Source organism: Talpa occidentalis, unplaced genomic scaffold, assembly GCF_014898055.3.
Source record: "Talpa occidentalis isolate TD23 unplaced genomic scaffold, MPIMG_talOcc4v2.1 talOcc4.13, whole genome shotgun sequence".
Classification (NCBI taxonomy): Eukaryota; Metazoa; Chordata; class Mammalia; order Eulipotyphla; family Talpidae; genus Talpa; species Talpa occidentalis.
Genome location: NW_023601322.1, coordinates 1,142,057 through 1,164,677, shown reverse-complemented (window position 1 = coordinate 1,164,677; position 22,621 = coordinate 1,142,057). Strand labels below are relative to the sequence as shown.

Here is a 22,621-nt window from a genome sequence, read left to right as displayed (position 1 = left end):
CTCCTGCGTCAGACCAGTCAGTGCCGGTGGGCCAGAGCCGCGCCAGGCGGGTGGAGGGGCCCAGGGCCCACACTCAGCCCTGCAGGCAGAGACAGGGGCAGTCCTGTGTCTCAGGGCTGTGCCATCACACGGGGGCCACTCCACTTCAAGGAAAAGACTCAGAGACTGGGGTTTCCTCCAACAAAGCCGCCCACACCCCGGTTCTGGTGTGAGGGCCCCCGGGAGACTCGCTGTTCAGCATGACGGGTCACCTGGGCGGGCGTCTAGGTTGCAGAGCTTGAGGGAGACCAGCCTGGAGAGGGCGCAAATGGGACCCCCGCGTCCAGGGCCCAGGGAGACCCAGGCTGGACTGAGGGCACACAGGGCCCATGAGGGCCCCAAGGCCGCGCAGCCTCCACTGAGCACCGGGAGACGGCCGCAGCGGGAGCAAGTGGCCCCTGAAGCGGCAGCCGGCTGGACCCCACCGGACACCTCTTTCCGTCCGCAGCACCTTGGGGAAATAACAGCAGGCAAAGGGTCGCATCTTCCCTCCAGCGCGCCCACACGGCCACGCCTAGCGCCAAGGCGGCGGCCCTGAGCGGAGCCCCAGCAGGCGCGGCGGCTGCAGGCCAGACGTCTGCCTGAGAGCGCCTGCTCGTCTCAGGGGCACTGGCTCTCCCGGTCTAAGCACAGCCCAGCAGCTGCAGCCCAGAGCCCGGGACGGGGGACGGGGCCGGGGCCACCACTCACAGGTGTGCCGGTCGCCAGGCGGGACGCCAGCAGGCCCAGGAGAAATGCCAATTGTAAGGTAAGGTAAAAACCGGCCAGGCTTCCCTGCCCTCCCGCCACCAGGATGGATGGTGGCCCCTGCGGTCCTGAATGCACACCTGGTGGCGCACCTGGGCTGAGACTGGGCTCATAAGGGCGGCGCCACGGGGACGCCAGCAGAGCAACAGAACGCAAGAGAGGCCACGAGAGAAGGCCGGAGAGCCCAGAGAGAGTGAAGACTCGCTGGGGGCTCCCAGCCCCCCGGCACCCCTGCCTGCCGTGTACCCGGTAAATCCCAACAAAAGCCTGCAAAAGCCACCGAGGGCTCCAGGACCCCTTCATCGTCTGCTCCACCGCAGAGAGCCTGCCCCGTGCCCTCCTGCCGCTGCACCGATGAGAGCGCACGGGATGGGCCAGGCCTCCCGTCCTCCCACCCAGGGCTGGGCCCTCCCCGGCGCGCAGCCCCTCTGCGTCTCAGCACGCCCTCCGCCCGCAGTCACTGGATGCCCAGGAGTGAGCCCGCTGCGGAGGCTGTGGGCGCCCGGGCACAGGGTGCTGTTCGTCCCCGCAGGCGGCGCTGGCCACAGCCACACCGTCCACAGCAGCAGGAGGCAGGGCGCACCACGTGTGGAGAGAGGTGACCTCTGTGACCGGCCAGCCACATGCTAGGGACAGCACGCAGGGCCGCTGCGGCCGGGGCTTCTGCCCGCTCTCACCCCCAGGGCTCCTCGCGCCACCTGCACCATGACCCTGGTTTCAAGAGGCTGAGTGTCCCCATCGTCACCACCCCGGGCGCCGGCACCCGCGAGGGCCCATCCGGGGGCTTCCAGGGCACGCTTGGCCTCCCACAAACAGGACGCGTCCTGAGCACAACGGAACATCGGGGCGGACGTGGTGACACTGGCCATCAGCCAAATGCGACAGGCCTGGACCCTCGAGATGAGCGCTTGGGGGGTGGCTCCGGGCAGCCGGCCACTCTGCCCCAGCCAGGAACAAGGCGGCTGCGGGGCTCTGTCCCACTTCTCTCTTCTGTAATAAACCCCCTGGCCACGAAGCACACGCAGAAGCTGCCCAGTCACATCTCAGCCAGAGAGCTCTGGGCTGGTGCGCCAGGGGCCTCCTGGGCGCAGCGCCCCCGGGGGAATCTCTACAGCAACGAGGCTGCAGCGACCCAGGTCACTTCCCAGACCGCAGGCCCCAGGGACGCCACTGTCTCCCGGCTCACGAGGAGGCTTTACTCCTTTGCTTTTCTGGAAGGAACGGCAGGCGGGGATCAGCTCATACGGCACACTGACCCTGCCATCAGGGATAGCTCCACGGGGCCCCCACAGCCAGGCGGAGGCCCCACTTCTATGGTCACCGTCACCACGACCAGGTCACCAGGGCAGCCGCTCGGGGACCCCGCCTGGCGCTCGGGTGACCTGGGGCCTCCTCCCCACCGAGGGGCTCCCAGGGCTGGCTCAAGCACACCAGGGACAGCCCTGGACAGCCCGGGGTGGGCGCACCTGGATGGGCAGTAATGAAGTTTGGGGGAGACCCTGGCCGCCACAGGTTCTGCAGTTATCAGATGTTCGCTCCTCAGAATGTTCTGGGGAATGTCTTGCCATCTCCCCTTCCAAGCAGAGTAAGAAAACGCGCGTGAGGGCCCCGGGCGGCCCCTGGTCCAGGCCGCATTCAGCAGACCCTCGGGCTTCCCTCTTCTGCCCCCAAACCCAAGCTCAGCGGCAGACACGCGCAGTGGAGATGGCAGGAGCCAACCCGACTCGGGGCGCACAGGAGAGATCTGGGTGGGAGTCCGAGGCCAGCGCCAGCTAATGACTCAGCGGTGAACAGGTGCTCCCCAGAGTCCACAGGGCCAGGCCGGCCAGCAGCGGCACTCACCTGGGCACCCTCCCCACAGAGGCAGGTGCAGCCCAAAGGTACGTCTTCTGCCTCCCACCAAAGGCTCCTCCTCCGACATAAAAGCGAGGGGCCCCTCGTCCACCCTTTTTGCATCACGGTATCTTTCAGGTTGAAATACAACTTTTGCCTTGGCCTCTACCTTTGCCCTCAAAGCGCCATATCACAGAGGACCTGTCCCCCCACCGCAGAGCAGGCCTGGCCCCCTGCTCAGGTGGTTTCAACATTTCGAGCTCAGACCGCCACCCCCACGCAAATCCAAATCCCACCGTTTCCCAACTTGATCAAGGGAAACCCACAGCCACCGAGCGCGGCGCGGGCCTGCCGCACATCTCCTTATAAGGGCTACAGCCCGGCCTGAGGAGAGAGCAGGGCCCGTGGCCGGGGCGCTCCGCTCCGCGGGGAGACCCCGGCCTGCCCCGTCCTGCTCCCAGGCACGCCCCTCAGCCCAATGCTCTCCCTGGGCAGCACCCCGGGTGGGGGGGGGGGGGGGCACCCGCCCTGCCATGGAGCTGGGAGGTGGCAGCCGGCAGTGACGACTCCACTCGTGACTGCTGGCGGCTCCCCCAGGGCAGAGCAGCTTCTGCCAGCTGGAGACACAGCCCCGGGGGACCAGCAGCAGCAGCAGCAGCAGCAGCAGCAGCAGGCGCAGAGAGCGTCTTCTTACTCATATGCAAACTAGCGTCCTCAGATCGCGGCTTTCCCAGTGATGAAACGAAAGTGCTCGCCCACCAGCTCGGCCGCAGCTCTGCTGACGCGGCTCTTTCAGGAAAGTTCTTGAAGAGCCGTGTTCCCGGACACGCTCAGACCCGGTCCCGGCGGACAGGGGGTGGCGGGAGGCTCCGCGGCCGAGAGTCTGTTCACGGCTCCCTCCTCGCCCCCACACCTGTGAACATCCCCACTGCGCCAGGAAGGGGGCCCCGAAGCTGCAGTTTCCAGCTGAGCCCCGGGAGGCAGGGGCTGTTCTAGCTGAACCAAATTCAGCCGTCCTGGGATCGTGAGCTGCAGACAGGACCCCTGCGTGGGCCCCTCTGGGGGCGCGGACCCCTCCCCCGGGACAGGCAGAACCCCACGGCCTCTCAGAGGGCCTGTCATCAAAACTTGGCATTAATTACATTTTAAAGAAAAGGTTGCTATTAGTTTAAAATAGTAACTGACGCACACGCACCAGGGCCTCCCCGGGACACGATCCAGTGGAAGCCGCACCCCTCCGTGTGCGCCGCGGCTGCCCGCTCCCCAACACGTCCCAGCAGCGAAAAGCGTGGCAAGGCCACGGCCCAGAGCTATGCCCGACTCCTGCGGGGGCCGCGCTTCCCCCTTCACGCTCCTCGGAGAGCCGCACTCCTCTCCCCGGGGCGGGGGCTTTCTACGACAGCGACAGCATCAGGAAAGGCCGCAGGGCCCTGCGGGAGTGGAGGGTCCCAGCAAGCGCTCGCGGCGCAGCCCACGCTCTCCCCGGCACGGAATCAGCCAGAGACCCGCTCCCCGTTCCCAGCCCCGCGGCAGGGGCGAGGGCTTTCCCTTCAATGTGCGAGGAAATCAAATGAAATGGCTGGGCTCACCCAGGGGAGGACACTCGCTTTCCAAACAAAAGAGGACCCTAGTCTCCCAGCCAAGTACTGCACATATATTAAAAATGTAAGTTAGTGCTGGGATTAAACAGAGACATCATTTTATAACTTTCTCTCCGTTCATTCGCCAGCCCTGGAATCCAAACGGTAAGTCACACCCAGCTCAGAAAATCCGCCCGAGCTCCGTGCGCCTCTCGGCAGCTGTTCACCAGCTGTGACCCCACGGCAGCGCGGGCCTCAGCCACACGCTCACAGAGCGCCCCGACAGCAAACGTCACATGACGTGTACTCGGCCGCCATAAAAAGGCAAAAGGAACATTTCAGAGGCTTTAAGAGCCACCTCCCTTAAAAGCCCCGACATGGACTGTGAGTGACGCCTCGAGCATCTCCAGGTAAATAAACTCACGTGAAAACTGCACCGGCCGTGTCCATCCGGACCGGGAGCCACCCCAGGTGAAGGTGACCGCTTCACGTCGGAGAGCCTCCCCCAGAACCGTAAAATGTTTTCAAAATCTCTCCTCCCCGCGAGCAGCCCGCTCCACGGCCGCCTGCGGAACAGCCCGGGTGCCGGTGCAGTGACACGCGGGCCCCGGAGCTTGCGGGACGGCCAGCTTAAGCAAGTCCAAAAAGAGGTGGTTTTTCTATTTTTCCAACTTTTAACTTCGCTCTGGAATAAGTCAAAGTTGTAAGAATGTTCGTACATAGAGCGAGCCCCACAAAGGCTCGATTTCTGCCCAACACAAATAAGCTTGAACAGAGTTTCTCTTCTTGCACTAACCGCTCGAGAAATTCCAAGTCCAGCTATTTTAGATGCAGCGCTGGGCTGGCACGCGGGGCGGAACCAGGCAGCCCTTTCATAAACCCGAGCTGGAAACCCAGGCCTCCCCGACCGGGCTGCCACGGGAGCCCGGCTCTGCCCTCGCTGGTTCATTCTGAGAATGTTAATCCGTTTCAATTTTTGTTCAGACATTTCACAAGCACCCCAGGCGGGAGCAGCGAGCCTGATGACCCGTTAAGGACTCCTTGTCTGTGCTTTTCTATAAAGCCTGCCTACTGCAAGGCTTCCCTGCCCTTGAAAATGCTCCCCTAAAGCTCCACAAACCGGACTTTTAAAACTCCTTCTCCAGCCCTTTCTCCTTCCGACGCAGTTTCCTTTCTTTAAAAACACTTTTGTAACCGATTCATTGAACGACACCTTTCAGACGCTTTATTCTGCCCACATCAAAGATGTGATTCACGTGCAGCAATCCTCCCAACTTACCGCAAAATAAGAAACAGGGAGAGACACTATTGCTATCAGAAGTTTCAAACTGTAATTTGGAAAGTCTGCACGGGCTCCATCGGTCAGGACCGGCAGCACCACCTCACCCTGCCCCGCGCTTGAAGGAAGGAGCTGCTCCCTGAGCCCGGGGAGAAGGCAGGGCTGGGCTGCGACACCCGCCTCGCGGGGAGCGGGTCCAGGGTGGGCCCTTGGCGTGCGGCTTCCTCCTATTCTCCGCAACCGGCCCCTTTGGTGGCGACTTCTCCCATCTGTGACGCGAGTGTTTTCTGGAGGGCAGATGGAAGGGTGCCGCAGCCCCACACCTCCCCAGTGCGTGTGCCTGGTATCCTGGAGGCCCAGACCACTCAGCAGCCCCAGGACGCAAGTCAGGGGCCTCACTGCACAGCGTGCTCTAACAACAGGAGATGACCGGCCGGCGTGCCCAGAGTCACCAAGGCCAAGGTCCAGCAGTACCCAGCGCACACAGCCTGCCTGAGGCAGGACCAGCCGCCCCTCACCAGGGAGACACTGCACTGCCTCCTGGCCTCTAACCCCCAGCCCCCCACCACTGAGGGCCTCAACACACACCCCCCCCAGCCCTCCACAGGCCCGTCCTGACCCTCCCTCCACCGCCTACCAAACCCAGATGCCACCTGCCTCCAGGGCCTCACCTCCCCATGTGGCTGATGGTCCCTGGTCTCCCGACCCACATCCACTGAGCCAGCCCAAGACAGCCTCCAGAGTAGCCCTGCCTCGGTCTCCCACCACCAGGCGGCCCCTGCAGGCATCTACTCAGGCCTGGGGAGGCCTCCATGATGCCCAGTGCCTTCCCCGAGTCACCATCATGACTGGGTACCCTCTTGGCCTCTCCGACATCCCTCTCGGTCACCTGCTGCCCCTCCCCGTACACTCACACACCCCTGCACACACAGCCCAGGTATGCACAGGTGTGCCCGCACCCCCAGCTCCAGCAACACCAGCTTCGTCTGCTCTGGCACTGACCATCTGCACCAGTGGCTGGTGTCCAGCACCCCCACCCAGGGAGCACCAACCCCGGCCACCAGGACCCACATCCTCACCCACACGGCCCTATAGCCCATGGGGTGGATGGCCATCCGGACTCAGGCGCCCTGAGGACACACAGGCAGGGAAAGTCAATGTGAGCCCACGAGGTGGTGCGCGCACCTGCGGCAGACCACAAGCGCGTGCAGAGCCGGCTCCCCACAGACACCGGTGTGCGACACGCCTGCAGGAGCATGTGCCGCGAGGGTCAGACTAGCACTGAGCACGGAGGAACACGGCGGGGGGCTGGGGGTGGCAGACACGCGTCCCCCCACCCTCCGGAGAGGAGCACGTGGTATTCCTACTGGGCTGGCAGAGTGAGAAACAGGTTTAAGCAAAAGAAACACATTAGGGGGCTGAAAACGTGGCGACCCCCGCAGCCTTGCTGATGTTGGCAATGAGGGGAGACGGCGTGTCAAGGGAAGGAGGGCACAGGAGCAGGAGACGCTGTTTTTGACAATTAAGAGAAGGAATCAGTCTGTGCCTGCAACAAACATAAATGGAATAAACTTATTTACCAAAGAGTCCCGAGCCGCCCAAGCAGGCAAACGCAACTTTACTGACAGTCAAATTCACGTTTCGAAGGCACCAGACTGCACCAAAGTCATTTTATGATTATTCCGGGCAAAGAAAAAAACCACTCAGAGGATAAACGGCCTAAGCTTTTAAGTCAACACAGAAGAAAACGCAGGGGCGGGAGGCAGGGGCGGGAGGCGAGGCTCCCAACCTGCAGGCTCGGGAGGCCTCAATAGCAGGGGCAGAGCCGAGCTCAAAAGTAAGGCTCGTGGAGTAATTAAGTGTGAGACGGAGCTGAGCAGGACAGAGCCGAGCAGGGCTCCTGGCGAGATGAGAGGCCCGAGGAGCCGCAGCCCGCCTGCCTCGCTGTGAGACGAGGATTAACAGCAAAGCAAGCTCCACACCTGGAGGACGCCGGGCCCTCCGCAACCACCGCAAACTCTCCAGAAACCACGAGACGTCAAGACACGGTGGCCACTGTCATCATCAGAACGACAGAAAACATGTCAATGGGGCCTTCGATTAAAAATGCGACAGGGCAGAATTAACATGCGTCCCTCCGCACTTCAAGAAGCTGAAAGTAAATGGGGAGGAAAGAAAAAAAGAGTAAAATTGATCAATATGAACAGTCACAGGTCCCTGATGGCCTGATGGGCGGGGCAGGTCCGGTAAACTCAAGGAGGGGTAGGTCAATCGATCACCTAAAGACGAAAAATTAAGAGAAAATGACATTTGTCAAAAGTCTAGGCTGGTAAAGCTGATAGTGTGGCTGGAAACAATGACTGATTTTCAAGTAAAATATCAACGTCCAAAATTTACTCAGAAATGGACCGAAAAACTAACCAGTCCCATCGTGGGGGAGAATTCCAAAGAGCTGCTAACCCCCTTCCTTCATCCACCCAATGGGGGCAAATGCACTCCCCCCACACACCTTCGAAAACAGCTCAAACGTCTCCAAACGTTCCTGAGCAGAGAGGATGTCGGCAGAAGACAAGGACAGAAACGCAATAACCAAGACACGTGTCCTGGCAGAACGTCCTCACGCAGCAGCTCCGGGAGCCGCCAACCCCACACAGCTGGGGGGGGGGGGATGCAGGCCACCAGGGAGCAGCGCTCGCTGGCCACGCGGGGACAGGACACAGGGAGCCCATATGTGCACCGCGGGCCCTGCCACCTGCGTAAGACGAAAAGCTGTGACGTTACTTGAAACCCGAGTTGCAGGAAAACGTCGCTTACCAGGGCCCCACGTCAGCCTCTGCACGTCTGTGTTGTTAAAAATATTAATACATACATTAAGCACATACATTTATTTTTGAAGGATTTGTTTATTTATGCATGCAAGAGCTGGGGTGCAGGCCAGAGGTATGGGGGGGTGAGAGGACTCCCCAGAGACAGAGTGGGGAACAGAACAAGCGGATCCACTGAAATCCACGTGGCTGGGCAGGAACCGCACCCCGAGCCCCCAGATGGATGGCCCGTGCGGAGCCGGCTCCGGGGCTTTAAACCACTTGCAAGACGCGGGCCCTGGCGAGTCCGCCTGGCTGAGGACGGAGGTTTGCACGACTCTCCCAGCATCCTCGGCGGACAGGTTCACAGCAGGCCTGACCCGAGGCGCCCACCCCCAGTGCAGTCCGCGGCCCGACCAGCGCGCCAGCGCCCCTCAGCGCAGCCAAACAAGGGAGCAGACTTGGCTGCCCACCTGAGCGCCGGCCGAGCTTGTCCTTGAGAGGCTGCAGAGCGCACAAGCAGGCCGCAAACCCTCCCAGCCTGTCCCGACACCCCTAACATCAGTGTTTCTGTGACTGATAAGGCAAAAGTGAAGCTGGACCCCAGGCAAAACCATGGACTCGCTGACCTGAACATTGGGATCACCAGCAGGAGCTCACCCAGCCCCGGGACGAGGGAACACCTTGAAATGTAGCAAAGCCAGAAAACCAAAGGGAGCCGCCATCCCGAGACCCCGGCGTCCGCGCTGCCAACCCGCACAGCGCAGGTCCTGCCACCGGCTGGCCGGCCCCTCCCTCCCACCTGCTTCCAACACCTTCCCCGACACTCCCCCCCGGTTCCTCTGGGCTCCCCGTCTCCCAGGGGCAGTCACTGCAAACGCTGCCACGCTGATGCAGGCGAGAGCCACCCGCCCCCGCGCCCAGAGAACCACCCTGGGGAGAGGCCTTGCTCTGAGCCCTGCTGGTCTCCTTCCCGGCCAGTGCTTTCTGGACCGTTCCACCGTTCCTGTTACCCATTTGGGGGTAAATCTTCATTTGTATTATTATTAGATTTAAATGACCTACTTAGGAAGGCCTGATGAGGTGCATTTGTTCCAGATACACTCTGCAGACGCAATGCGGGCCGCCCGCGGGCTTCCTGAGCGCTGCCCAGAGCCGGGCCTGGGGCCTTGACGCCAAGTGCGGCCGCCTCCCTGGCAGCCCCACCGCCCTGGGCGGCCAGGAGCAGGTGCACAGTTCCTCAATGGGCACAAAGGAGGGGCTGCCAGCCCAGAGCCTCGGGGAAACAGCCTCTTCTCCAGGGGAACACCACTGATGCTGACCACACGGGACAGTGAGCCCCGCCGGGTTCCACGCCAGGCGGGCCCGAGCAAGGCGGCCATCCCAGCTTTTCACGTGTGAGGGCAACAAATGAAACCGGTTGGGACTTCACAGGTGAGAGGAACGCCCATCGAGCCACACCGGGCCACGATTAACTTCTTTCTACAATAAACTGACAGCTGCCTCAAACGTGCACAAAGGAGCAATCACCAGAGCCCTCCCCGGCTCCCAAGGGGATGGGGAGCGTGGCCAGACCGAGGCAGAGGACACACACGTTCTCCCACCGTCCTGGCCTCCACCGAGAGCGACACATCATTCAGAGCCACGCAGCAGAACAGCGGATGCCGCGCTCCAGCCCCGGGCGCGTGGGATGCGGGTCTCGGGGAGTTCTGGACTCGTGACTCCCAGAGTGTCTGAGCAGGGACTAGGCTGGGAGAGCCTGGACACCAGGCGCTGTCGCGCCCACAGTCACCAGCCTCGGAATGACACAGTCGAAATGGTCGGCAAAGAATCAATGCAAGCCACCGCGATGTTCCTCGTTTTCTGAAATTCTAGGTCAAGGAGGCTTTTTAATCTGTTAACGTCATCAGCTGCGTGAAGGGCCTGGCTCCGCAGCTGCCTGCATTGCCCCCCGCTTTCTCTCCCTTAGGATGGGGCGTCCGCCACCCACAGATGCAGCGCAGGCATGCAGAGGCCCCTCACAGGCCCAAGTCACCACCGGCGGCCGCTGCGGGGCGTTCGAGGCCACCCCCGCCGCCTACTCTGCCGGGTGGGAACGGCTGCACCGTCTGAGCGGCCCGTGGGATTGCACGCAAAGCGCACGCATTTGCGAATGTGTTGGCTTCGTTTCACGCAAAGTTGAGTCACAGCCACAGAAAAGGGCCCCCAAAGCCCAAAATACTTCCTCTCCAGCCCGTCCCAGACGAAATCTGCCGTCTGCCCCAGAGTCGTGAAGACACAGACCCCGGCCCCGAGGCTGGGAGGGGACTCAGCAGACCCTCCTCAGCGCACCCGGTCAGGAGCCCAGCCGGCCAGCAGGGCCAGCGCGGGAGAGGTGAGGACGGCCGCAACCAACAGTGATGCTGCCCCAGGTGGCTCAGCCCAAGACCCAATCACCTCTGGGAGCCTGGACGGTGGCAGGGAGGGCACACACCAGGGCTGGTATCCACACCTGCCGTGCGGACACGCTGGCTGCTCACCGAGGGGGTCTCGGCAGCTGGGGGGGGTGGGCGGGGCTAAGGTGGCTGCCACCCTCATGAGCCCCACAAATTCCCCAGGAATGAGGGGCAGGACGTGCCTTGGCCAGTGGGCATACCCCTCCAGGCGCAGGTGGAATAAGACACACCCCCCCCAACCCTCCCTCTGCAGACGGGCTGAGGCTCCGTCCTGACCCAGCCCCCTCTGGACAGAGGCCACCCACCCCCTCGTGGAGCCAACGAGGGACAGGTCACCTAGTGCCTCTGCCAGCGCCACAGCCCCGGCCGGGACGCCGCACGCAATGCTGGGCCGCTCGCCCGCCCCCCCACAGGCACGTCCACAGCAGCCGCGCGGCATCTCCCGCAGAAACACCCCAAACTGAGTCACCCCCTTTGCAAGCCGATTCCACAGATCTTAGAAATGGGTGACTGTGAGGAAAATGCACTTTCTCCATTTCCAACCCTGGCAGCCCAGGAGGCGGCAGGGCCACGATGGCCCTGCTCTGTCACAGGGGGCCTCGGCCACTTTCAACCCCCACCCCCGGCCCCAGGCCCCCCAGGCCCCCAAGCCGACACAGCGGCAGCAGGACATTCTCGCCGGGACCGCGCTGGCCGCCCGTGAGCCCGTGACGCGGCCCGGGCACCGCCCTCCTCCTCACCGCTGATTTCAAAAAGTGCGACGGCGCCTTGAGTCGAGGAGCCGCGTGTGCACCTGTGCTGGTGTGACCCCGAGGGGCAGCTCATCGCATTCACGGTCACCCGGTGACGGCCACGCTGACCTGCCGGGAACACAGTTGTGGACATGAACAATAGTTTCTCAAACCGGCATAAAAACACGCTCGCCACGTCACTGATGATGTCACCACAGAGCAGGCGTCTCCGCAAGCAGCGTCTGCGCGCCCCGGCCTGGTGTGCGAGCGCCACGTGGACGAGGCTCCCCCAGTCCGCTCCGTCCCCAAACAGGGGAAGCCGTGCGGTCACAGCTCACGAGAGCGGGGCCGGGAGACGCCGAGCCCCGCACGGCTCCCGCCACGCGTCACGTCGGGCAGAGGCAGGGCTTCCGGGCACCCGCGGGCACACCACTGAGGCCGGGCACGAGACGCTTCCCTGGTGCATTAGGGTCTTGCTAACCCCAAAACGCAGAAACAACATGTGCAAATTAAACAAATCCTTAAGTGAAAACATCCCAGCCCAGCCTCGGCTCATTCCGGAACAGCCCCACGCAAGGTGAACCTCTGAAGTCAGTCCCCCGCCACCCCAGCCCGCTCCACTGATGCAGCCACCCGTTAAATAAAGCAGCAACTGAATCTCGAGGGATTACAGCACAGATTTTCACCTCTAGGTTCAATCGGGGGAATAGCCAGGCGCTCGACCACGGCCTGCTTTCTCAGAGCCCCAGCCTCACCCGATTTGCAACGAGGAGTTTTAACTATCTGCTTGGGCAACCCCGAATTCAGTCACCCCTCACGTCTCACGGCTGCCCACCGCGATGTCCACTGGGCAGGCTGCTGAAGCAACGGCCGCCTCTGAACACGACTTGCAATGCTCCCTCGCTGCTCTGAATTGCAAAGAACATTCCCGAATGCTGAAATAAATCAGTGCCCGGCAGCTCCGCGGCACAGGTTAAATGGAGCCATATGGCCCCGCAGACACATGTTGCCCTTTCCTGAAACAAAGGACAAAAATTCCTAAACAAACATCCTTTCCTTTCACAGGGAGGAGCTGGAGAGGGAAGTCGCTCGCGTTACTAAATAATGCTGAAAAGTAAGTTTTTGATTCCTCCCCAGCAAGAACAAATGACAGAGTCTGAACAGGGAACCTCCATTTCTCAGCCTCCCTGTGCCGGTGTCCTGAAAGCCAACACCGCATGTCAGGCGACACTCGTCCTTCCTAAACGAGCAGGAAAATAACAGGCCAGCTGGAGCCAGCACAAGGCGCTGACATCAGCAATTCCCGGGGGTGCCAGAAACGGGAGAGACAGTCCACCTTCTTCGGGCAGAATGAAACCCCAGATGAACTCCGTCTTGAACAGAAAAGAGGCGAATGTCTCATCCTACCTCACTGCTCCCGGGAGGAGCTGTCTTATGTGTACGGTTATGTACATTCCTCCATTCGGAGACCAACTCGTGCCAATTACTGCCCCCGAAAAAAAAAAGCAAAAAGAAAATACAGCGACACACCCGCCAAGCAAAACAGAAAGAGAAAGGAAGCGCCCAGAAAGAGCAGGCACATCGCAGCCAGACAGCACGACGGAGCTGAGCCCCGTGCGCTCACTTTTCAAATGATTTCTTTTTTCCGAGTCTACGGGGTGGTGTTTTACTCATTGCTCTGCAAGTATTTACATGTTTGCGTTCTAAAAACAGTTGTATTTCTAATTACTTCTGCTTTGTCGTTTCCAGCACCATTCAAAGAGTAAACGCCCAACCTTTTTGGGAAACCTACTTTCAAGGAACGCGGAGCCGCAGCCTGACCCTCCTCCACAGCCCCGGGGACGCGGGCACAGGGCGGGATGGGGCGGCCCAGCCGGGGGGAGCTTCAGCTGTTGCCATCACGTGCGCCAGATGCGAGGGACAGAGCCAGCAGGACGGACAGTTGCAACTGCTAATTTTTACCAGTCCCTCTGAAACACACTCGCTGTTCCCTGACGGCGAAATTTCAAATGGAGCCGAGCAGTCAGGGCGCCGATGGCTGTGCCCTCTCTGCGGCTATTTAAGTCCTGGCCCCTAAAAATAGCTCTCCTTTGAAGAAAACTCATTTTAAAATAAGATGCTTTTTAAAGAACTCGATGAGACGTTTTAAATTCACAGTGGACGCTTCTCTTTATCCCTGCCATGAGGTTAATTTTATTAATAAAGTGCTCATATACGTCAACGCTTGATGTGGCTCTTTTCTTACAATGGGTCTGGACAGTCCGCTGCCGCTCCTGAAAACTCGCAGGTATTCACAGCTAGAGTCCTTGAAAAAGAGGATCCCCCACCCGTCACCCCCTCCTCTGGTAGCAGAAGCGGGTAGGGGGCCAGCACAACGCAGGCCAGGCAGAGGCCATCCTCCAGCAAAGACGCCCCCTCCCCCCCCACAAGCTGGCCCGCGGGAGCCCCCAAGGCCTGAACCTCCAACGCTGCAGCCCTCTGGCCACAGGGCGGGGAGGGGCCCAAGAGCGGCAGCCTCCACGGAGGAGCAGGAATGGAGCACCGGATCATGGCCACCACCCGTCAGAACGGCTCCAAAGCAGGACGAGAGGGGCCACAGCCGCTCCGCAGCCCCCACAAGCGGAAGGGCAGCCCAGCTCTCCACCTGCCGGCGTGCTCATCCTGCCACCCAGCTCTGGGGCACACAGGGTTGGCTCGCCCACACCTGATCAGAGGGACTCGCACCCCGAGGCTGCAGCCCCAAATAGGCACATCCCAGGGACACTCGATCCCCCCCCCCCAAGCCGGCAAGCGTCTAAGACTGAAGTCAGTGACACAGTGGGACCTTCGAGACTCCTGGACGCTATGGGCCAGGGGGCCAGCCAGCCCCGCGCCAGGCGAGCAAGACAGCGGCCACACTGGCCACGAGATGAAGCTCACAGACTCCCCCAGGCTCCGGAACTGCTGGGGCGCGGGGAGAAGACAGCAAAGAGATGCCCTCAACTTTTCAAAGAACTCTCCCGGCGGTCAGAGCCGCTTCATCCCCACGCTCAGCGTAAACACAGCGCGAGGGCTCTGCTCAGAGGCCGCGTCCCTCCACCCTCGACACGCGTGGCGCAGGCGCACCTCCAAGAGATGCGACTCCTTCCACCTTCTCCCATCAGCCCACCCTCCGGCGCCGCCTCTCACCAGCAAAGTTCAGATGGTGCAGTTACATGTGCCCGGCACAGGGGCCTCCCTGGTGGCTCAAGGGGTTAGGCTCCACGCTGTGAGGCAATCCGCAGCCTCTGCAGCATGAGTTCGATCCCCAGCCGGCCAGGGAGCTACCCACACGGCGCAGCAGACCTCTCCTGTCTCCCCGCTGCTCCCCTCAGGTGTGTGTTTCAGTCAATCCACCTGTTCTGCTCCCCACTCTGTCCCTGGTGAATCCTCTCACCCCCCACACCTCTGCTTGTACCCCAGATCTTGTGTGCACAAATGGATAAATCTTTAAAAAAAAATAAATGTGCCCAGCAGACACCAATGAAAAAGCTGTTTCGCACATTTAACAGAGAAGCTTTATTCTGCTGGCCACCGAGTCAGGGCAGACGCAAAAGGCCACTTTTAATTATATGATTAACACATACCCTTGCTCTTAAGTTGAAAGTGGAATAAAACCAAAACAGTCTAACATCTGAACATATAAAGCAGCGTGTTCTAAAAGGAAAGCCACAGGTTGGAACACGCTCCTTCCTGCCGAAGGGAATCAGCTTATATTTCAGTTTCCTATTTCCATGGCCGAAGGTGTAGCGCGGCTGCAGCTCCAGGCACGGCCTCCAGCCAGGCTTCCAGCCGCTCCCACAGAACTCTTTTCAAGAGCTCTTCTGACAAACACTGAATAAGACCGACACGTATTCTGGAAAATGAGTAAATAAAAATCCACTACACCCCAATAAACAGAGCACTGGGTTTTCAAGAACAATCCATGACCAGACACTACGTGAATTCCGAGGTCACGTTCTCCTTTCCCCCCGGGGTGAGACTGGAAACCATCCGCTAGAGCAGGGCTCGTGTGGAAACACTTCCAAGAAGCCACCTTGTCTCTTAAACATCGCTGTCACTGAGCAACTGTCACCCCCCCCCCCCCGCTCAGTCTCACCCCGAGGAGCAGAGGCGGCCCATGGAATGAAAACAGTGAACTTGGGGACGCGAAGACAGAGGCTGCAGCCGGGCGACCTGTTTTCATGAACATGTCACATCCCGGGGCGCAGCGCCGTCTTGGGCTAGCACCCCCCACCGCTAGACCTGTGAGGCTGAGGTCCCAGGAGAAGCTGCCGCTCCAGCGACGCCGCTTGCAAGGTGCGTGGCAGGTGACAGTGGGATCAGCAAGGCCCGGCACGCTGTTCCCGGGCCAGGGGCGAATCCAGCCACACCCCCAGAGCGCGCCCGCGCCCTGCCCAGGGCTGGAGGAAGAGGCGCCCGCGGGAAGCAGCTCCCAGGCAGCTCCTCGCTGCTCGGGGAACTTGGCCTTGGAACCTGCCTTGCCTGTCCTCCCTTCCGGAGCAGCCCACCTGCTGGACAGCATCAGACCGCCTCCCTCCCGGCGGGTGCTCCAGTGTCTCAACACATTCAAATAAGTGAAAGAAAACAAAATCTCACCCATAGACTGAGGAAAGCACTAGGCGGGACACCCCTGCACCCTAAGGCGAACCCCGTGGGTCCAGCGCCCCGGCTCCCGGAGCGGCTCTCCCAGAGCCCATCCAAGATGGCCCTGCAGGCCCTGAAACCCGAGCCGCCCTCCCACCGGGGCAGGCCTCCCCGGGGTGGGGGCCCATCCTGCGGGGCACGAGGCCCGTCTGTGCAAACACAGCAGGGGCACCTGGACGCCACAATCAGGGAATGCGGGGACAGGGAAGGACCAGACCATGATAAACGGCCCTCCCCGGGCCGGGCGGTACGGAGTGCCCGGCACCGAGGGGTGCCCATCACCGAGAGGTGCCCATCACCGAGGGGTGCCCGGCACCGAGGGGTGCCCATCACCGAGGGGTGCCCATCACCGAGGGGTGCCCGGCACCAGGCGCGTCCCGAGGCCGCGTTCCTGGGACGCTCCAGCCACGCCGACGGGGCAGCTTGAAAAACACCCCGAGACGCTCCTGAGGGAGGGGACGGCTACGTGACGGTGCCCACCCCCCGCCGCCGGGGTGGGACCCCAATCTTTACATCATCCTCACTCCGGCCGGCCCTGGGCGAGGTGGGGAGCCCCACGCCCGCGGAGCCCGCCGCCCAGGGGCCTTTGTGGCCTGTGCCGGGTGGGCGCGGGCGCGGCGCGGGTCCGGAGCCCCGGCCTTTGTTGCGCAGTGGACACCGGCCAGGCCCGGCCCCCCAACCACCCCCCACCCCGCGCCCACGGCGGCCGTCCTCGCCCGGCAGGGGCCGCGCCCGCGGGGCACCCGGCAGCCCGGCCCGCGCCCCCGCGCCCGCCCCCGCGCCCCGCTGGCCCAGGTGTGGACTTACGTAACCGCGGGGGACCCCGCCTCCGCGCCCCACCTCCGCCGGCGCAAAGTGAAGTTTAAATAGAAACCGGTTACCTGCGCCGCTGGGCCCCGCGCCCCGGCCCCCGCCGCCCCCCGCGCCCCCCGCGCCCCGGCCCGGCCCCCGCCCCCCGCGCCCGGGCCCCGACTCCCGCGCCCCCCGCCCGCCCGCCCGCCGGCCCCCGGCCCCCGGCGCCCCATCCCCCGCCCGCCCGCGCCCGCGCCCCCCGCCCCGGCCCGCACGGACCCCGCCTTTGTTACAGTGCGAAGTTGGGCCGCGGGTCCGGCTCTTTCACTTCTTGGGTTACAGGCGGCGTGTGACGTCCGCGCGCATGACGGGGCGGGGGGCGGGGGCGCGGGCCAGCCCTCCCCCCAGGCCCGCCCCTCCCCCAGGCCCGCCCCCCAGGCCCGCCCCTCCCCCAGGCCCGCCCCCCAGGCCCGCCCCTCCCCCCCAGGCCCGGCCCTCCGCCCCCCCCCCCCCCCCCCCCCGCCCCCGCCCCCGCCCCCGCCCCGGGCGGGCAGGTGAGCTCCCCGGCGGCTCCGTGCGGGGCCTCCGTGCCCCAGCCCGGCCGCGGGGGCTCTGGCGCGGCGCGGGGGGTGGAGGTCGCGGGGCCGCCCCTGCACCCGCGGGGTGACCTCGGCGAGGCCGGGCACGCCCGCGCGGGGACGAGGCGGGGGCGGGGGCGGGGCCCCGCAGGTCTCCCCGCAGGTCTCCCCGCAGGTCTCCCCGCAGGAGCGCGTCTCCAGCACCCCCGGAGGCGCGCGGGCGCCCGACCCGGCGCCCCTGCCCGGACGGGCCGCGCCCCACGCCACGCTGCCCGCGGCGGCCGGGCCCGGGGGAGGCGCCGCGGCAGGGCTTCCACCGCCGCGGGCAGGTCGCGCCCCGGGCCTGCCCCTGGCGCGTGTCCCGGCCCGCCGCGTGGGAGGACCCGAGGACCCGGGCGGACGCGCGGCCCGGGGCGAGAGGCGCCAGCGCGGCCCCGGCCTCCTCCCCGCCCGCGCCCCCGGGGGCTCCCGGGGCCCCCCGCCGCCGCGTGCCCGGGGACGCGCGTGGGCGCGCGCACGTGCGCATCTGCCGCCGGGGCGCGGGCCGGGCGCGCGCGGGCGGACACTTGGGCGCGGGCGCGCGCGCGCCGGGCGCCGACCACCTCCGGGACGGGGCCGGCGCCGCGGATTGGCCGGCGCGGCCGCCACTCTCGGCCGGGGGCGGGGCGGCCCCGCGGGCGCTTCCTCTCCCGCCCGCCCGGACGACCCGCGGCGGCGCGGAAAGTTGGGCGTCCGGCCGGGGGCGCCCCCAGGCGCGCGCCGCCGCCCCCCGCGGGCGTCCTGTGCCTCCACCGTGGAGGGGGCGGCCCGCCGCCCCGGGGGCGCACGGGGAGCCCCGGCCGGGAGCGGGGTCCCCCGGAGGGGCGGGGCTGCCCGCGGCGCCCGGGGACGGGACCCGCCCCCGGCCCGAAGTCAGGGGCCGTCCGCGGCCGCGCGCCCCGACGCCGGCCGCACGTGCGCGCCGCGGCGGCCAGTTCCGCGGGGTGCGCGCCGGCGCCGCCCCCCGCGCTGCCCCACTGCGGGCCGGAGACGCAGGACCGAGTTCGAGACGTGAGTCCCGCGGTCCGTGTGTCCGTCCCGCCAGCCCCGCGCGCGGGGCCTCGAGAGCAGCGACTTCCCGGACGGCCTGGCGCCCCCCCCGCGCCGCCGCCCCCCGCGCCCCGCGCCGCCCCCGGCGCCCCCCGCGGGGACTTCGAGGACGCGCGGCGGGTCCGGCCTCGGCGCCCCGGGCTTGGATTTGCGTTTCAGATTCCACAGGTCCCCGCGCCGCGGGGCTGCGGCCACCACGGGCCCCCCCGGCTCCTGCGCATCTGGGGGAGTAAGGCGCAGCGCGGGCGGCGGGCGGGGCTTCCCGCGCCCAGGACGGGGCCGCCCCCCGCCGGTCCCCGCCCCCGGCCCCGGCGAACTCGTCCGCGCAAAGTTCCTTGAAACTTGACTCGGCGGCTGCACCCCGAGACCGACCGCCGCTCCCGGGCAGCTGGGTCTCCCGGCAACGGCCGGCAGCGCGTCTCCAGCACCCCCACCCCCCACGCGCCCCCCACGCCCCCGGGCTCTTACTGCCCCGGGTACGCGCAGGACCCCGCCGCCCCCGCCCCTCCGCGACCCCGGCCGGGGGGCGCCTCCGCGAGGAGCGCGGCGCCCGGAACCCCTCCCGGCCCTCCCCCTCCCCTCCCCTCCCCTCCCCTCCCCAGTCGCTGCGAGAACCCGCGCCCCCGCCCCCACCCCGCCCCAACTTCCCTCCGGGGCGCTCTCACTTCTCTCGGGCTCGGGCCGCTCGCTCGCGCCCGGCCGGCGGGCAGCGCCCGGGGAGGGGCGCGCGGGGGCCCCCTCCCCCACCACCCCGGCCCCCCGGCCCCAGGCCGCGCGCGGGGAGCCCGGGCTCGGCCCCCCCGGCGGCTCCTCGGGCCCCGCCGCGCTCCCCGGCCGTGGGCAGCCGGGCGCGGCCCGAAAGTGCGGCGCCTGCTCTTTGTCTCGCCGCGGCCGGAGAGCGCACCCCGCGCCCCCGCCCCGCGCCCGGCGAGGGTACAAAGCCGGCGCCTCCCCGCGGTGGAGCCGCGCCCGGGCGCCGCCTCGCCGCGAAGTTGCCTCTTCCCGCCCCGGCCGCTGCCCGCGGGGAGGCCCCGCCGGAGCCCCCCGGGCGCCCCCCGCGGCCCCGGCCCCCGCCCCGCGCCCCGCGGCGCGCCCCCGCGGACCCTACCTTGGCGGGGCGGCGGGCCGGAGGGGGACGCGCGCGCCCCGCGCCGCTGAAGGTGAAGCCGAGCGGCCGCGCCGCGGAGCCGAGCGCTGCAGAGGCCGACCGCGCCAGCTGCGCCCGGGCGCGGGGGACGCGCGAGGGCGCGCGGGCCCCGCCACGCGCCCGGCCCCCTCCCCGCGCCGCCCGCGCGCGCCCCGGACGCGCCCGGCCCGCGGGGACTCCGGCGCCGGCGGGGCTCGGGGGGCGGCGGGGCGGGGGCCGGGGCCCCGCGGCCGGGCTCGGGCCCGCGGCTTCCCCCGGCCCCGGAATGGTCTGCCCTGCAGGCAGCGCACACGCTCCACTATTGTCTCGTCGGCACAAAGTTCTGCCCCGCTGCGGGGCGGGTGCGGGGCCCGCGGCGACCCGGCGGGGACCTGCCCCGGCGCTGCGTCACGGCCCCCCGCGGCCGGCGCCCCTTCTCCTCCGCGCGGCCGCCGCGGCCCGGCCCGGCGCTCTACGCGCGCGCACCCCGCATCCAGGCGTGCGGCGCGCGGGACGCGGCCGGCCCACTCGGCACCTGGGCGCGGGCCTGGTCCGGTCCTCGCGTGTCCTTCCGGCGGCCCGCGGGCGCCCGGCGGCGGGGGGCGCCCCGACTTCCTGCTCGCGCGCGGGGGGCGCCGCGCCGGGCTCCGGGGACGGGGTCCCGCCTCGACCCCGGAGGGCCCCGGAGCGGCGTCAGCGCGGGGGTCCTGCTCGCCGGCGATTCCCAAACGCCGTTTCCACCGTTGACCTGCGAAAGTTGGACGCGAATTTCTGCGTGTCCGGCCCCCTCCCCGGCTGCGCGCGGGGGCGTCGCCCGCGGGGCCGGGCCGGGGCCGGGGCGGGAGACCCCGATCCGTCCGCCGGCGGGACTCGAGGGGGGCGTGGGCCGGGGCGCAGCGGAAGGGGGGCGGGGGAGGAGCCCCCGGCCGCGGTGACGTAGAGGAAGAGCCGGCCCGGGGCAGCGCCGGCGGCCCCCGCAGGCCCGCGCGGGCGTGGGGGCCGGGCCGGGCACGGCGGGTCGCCGAGCGCCCCGCGCCGCGTGCGCGCGGCCCCTCCGCGGGGGCCCTTCTGGGCGGCGGCGCGCTCGCTGCGGACGCAGCTGGGGCCTCCCCAACTCCTGGCATCCGCGCCGCCGAGCCTCCCGGGTTGCCGCGGAGGGCGGTGCTGCCTGCGGAGCCGGCGCCCAGCTGCGGGGCCTCCTGCGCGTGCCGGGGGCGCGGGGCGCGGGGCCGGGCCGCGGGCTGGGCCCGGGAGGCGAGAACCTTCTGGGAAGGATCCGCGCCGGCGACCTGTGGCTGCGCGAGGTTGACGACCCGCGCGGACTCGAGAGCGGGGCTGGCGGGACGGGACCGTTGTCGCTGGCGCCAGGGCGAGCGCCCGGCGGGCGGTGACCCTGAGCCCCCACCCAAGTCTGAGCCGCAGAAAAGCGTTAAAGGGCCCGAAATGCATTCCCGGGCCCCGTGAAAAGCACAGTCGGACCCCTCCGGGCTGCGGTGACACGGGTGGGCACGGCGCGCGCGCGGGCAGCGTCACGGGGGTGCGGATCCGCCCACAGAGACATGAAAATTTGAGTACTTGAATTTTTTTAATTGTACTGCTTTGGCGTGGATTTGAACGGGTGGTAAAGCCGCCCACCCACCGCCTCCCGGCTCTGCTTGGGACCGCAGCGGCCGCCTAATGACGCCCATGTGGCGGCGGTTGGCGAGCGAGATCAGCCTCGGGGGAGCGGAACTGGCAAAGCCCTCCAGGTGAAACTGGTTTTCATGGTTTTCCTCCTCTTCCTGGCTGCTCCTCGCCCGCGGGGCTTCGCTCGGGGCTGGCACAGGGAGGCTGTGCGTCTGACAGCTTCCCTTTCTCCCGGCGCCCCTTCCCTGCGCGCAGACCCTGGAGGGTAATTGGAGAGAGGGACAAGAGGGACCGGGGAAAGGGCAGCTTGTGGGCCAGCCCGGGCCTGCTGCTGTGACGGGACACCGCCCGCAGGAGAGCACTGCCGCCAGCTTACTCCAGAGGAAAATGGTGTGAAAATAAGAGATTCAGGAAGAATTCTCATACAGCTCTGATGACGTATTTAGCGTTGCCAAAATTTCAGCTGTTCAATACCTTCCAACGTCTGAAGTCGCCATTAAAGATGAAGGAAGCTGTTTCTGCCCAAATGCAAATCCCCGAACTCCCCCAGGAGAGGGGGTGTGATCGGGAGTGTCTTAGTGTCTTCGCCAATACTGGGGCGGAGAAAAGTCAGTGATGTGAAGGAAGTAGGGCTGAACACGTATTTGGCTATTTATGATTTTGTAATCGACAACAATGCCGGCTAATGAAACAGATGCGGGGGGAGACGCGTGTTTCCCTTGCTGCGTCTAATGAAGTATTGGCTCAGCGTTTGGGTCTCTCCTCCGCCCAGCCGAGGCTGATGGCGTGGAGCGGAGCCGTGTTCAATGCCTCGTCTGCATCACTCGGCCGGGATGGGGCTGGTGGACCCTTGGAGAGAAGGTTCTCAAGGGCCTCCATTAGCGAGGCGCACGCAGCAGGAAGACCCCAGAACAGGCCTTGACCGCCTGAGAGCTGGCGGCGCGGCCCTGGGAGCCCCAGCATGAAATCCAAGACAAACTGAAAAATGGCTATTAAATATGCATGCGCAAAAACTTAAGTGCACTCCTTGTTAGTAAATATTTAATGTTAATTCTATCTCTGTGTGAATTTATTAGGATTTTCTAAATTAGAGCTGGAAAGTAGAATGGCGAGACGCACCTGAATCAAGGGGTAACTCCCTGAGCTCTCCCGAATGCCCGGATCTCAGAGCGGCTCAGGAGAAGTCGGGCTTGACTGTCTCGGCGTCCCCAGCCCGAGCCGCACAGCTGCCCGGGGACTGTTGGGGTCAGGGACTGCTTCAAGCACAAATGGAAATGGGCTATGTAACCACGGGTGG

General features: G+C 65.6%; 1 protein-coding gene across 1 annotated transcript in view; it reads right to left on the bottom strand.

Moving 5' to 3' along the window:
* The window catches only part of ZNF516 (zinc finger protein 516), a 52,889-nt gene extending 35,651 nt beyond the window's left edge, over positions 1–17,238 (bottom strand). The window contains 1 exon segment of the mRNA XM_054693987.1: positions 17,185–17,238. The gene's annotated coding sequence lies outside the window, so the exon portion shown is untranslated.
* Positions 17,239–22,621: the final 5,383 nt, after the last annotated feature.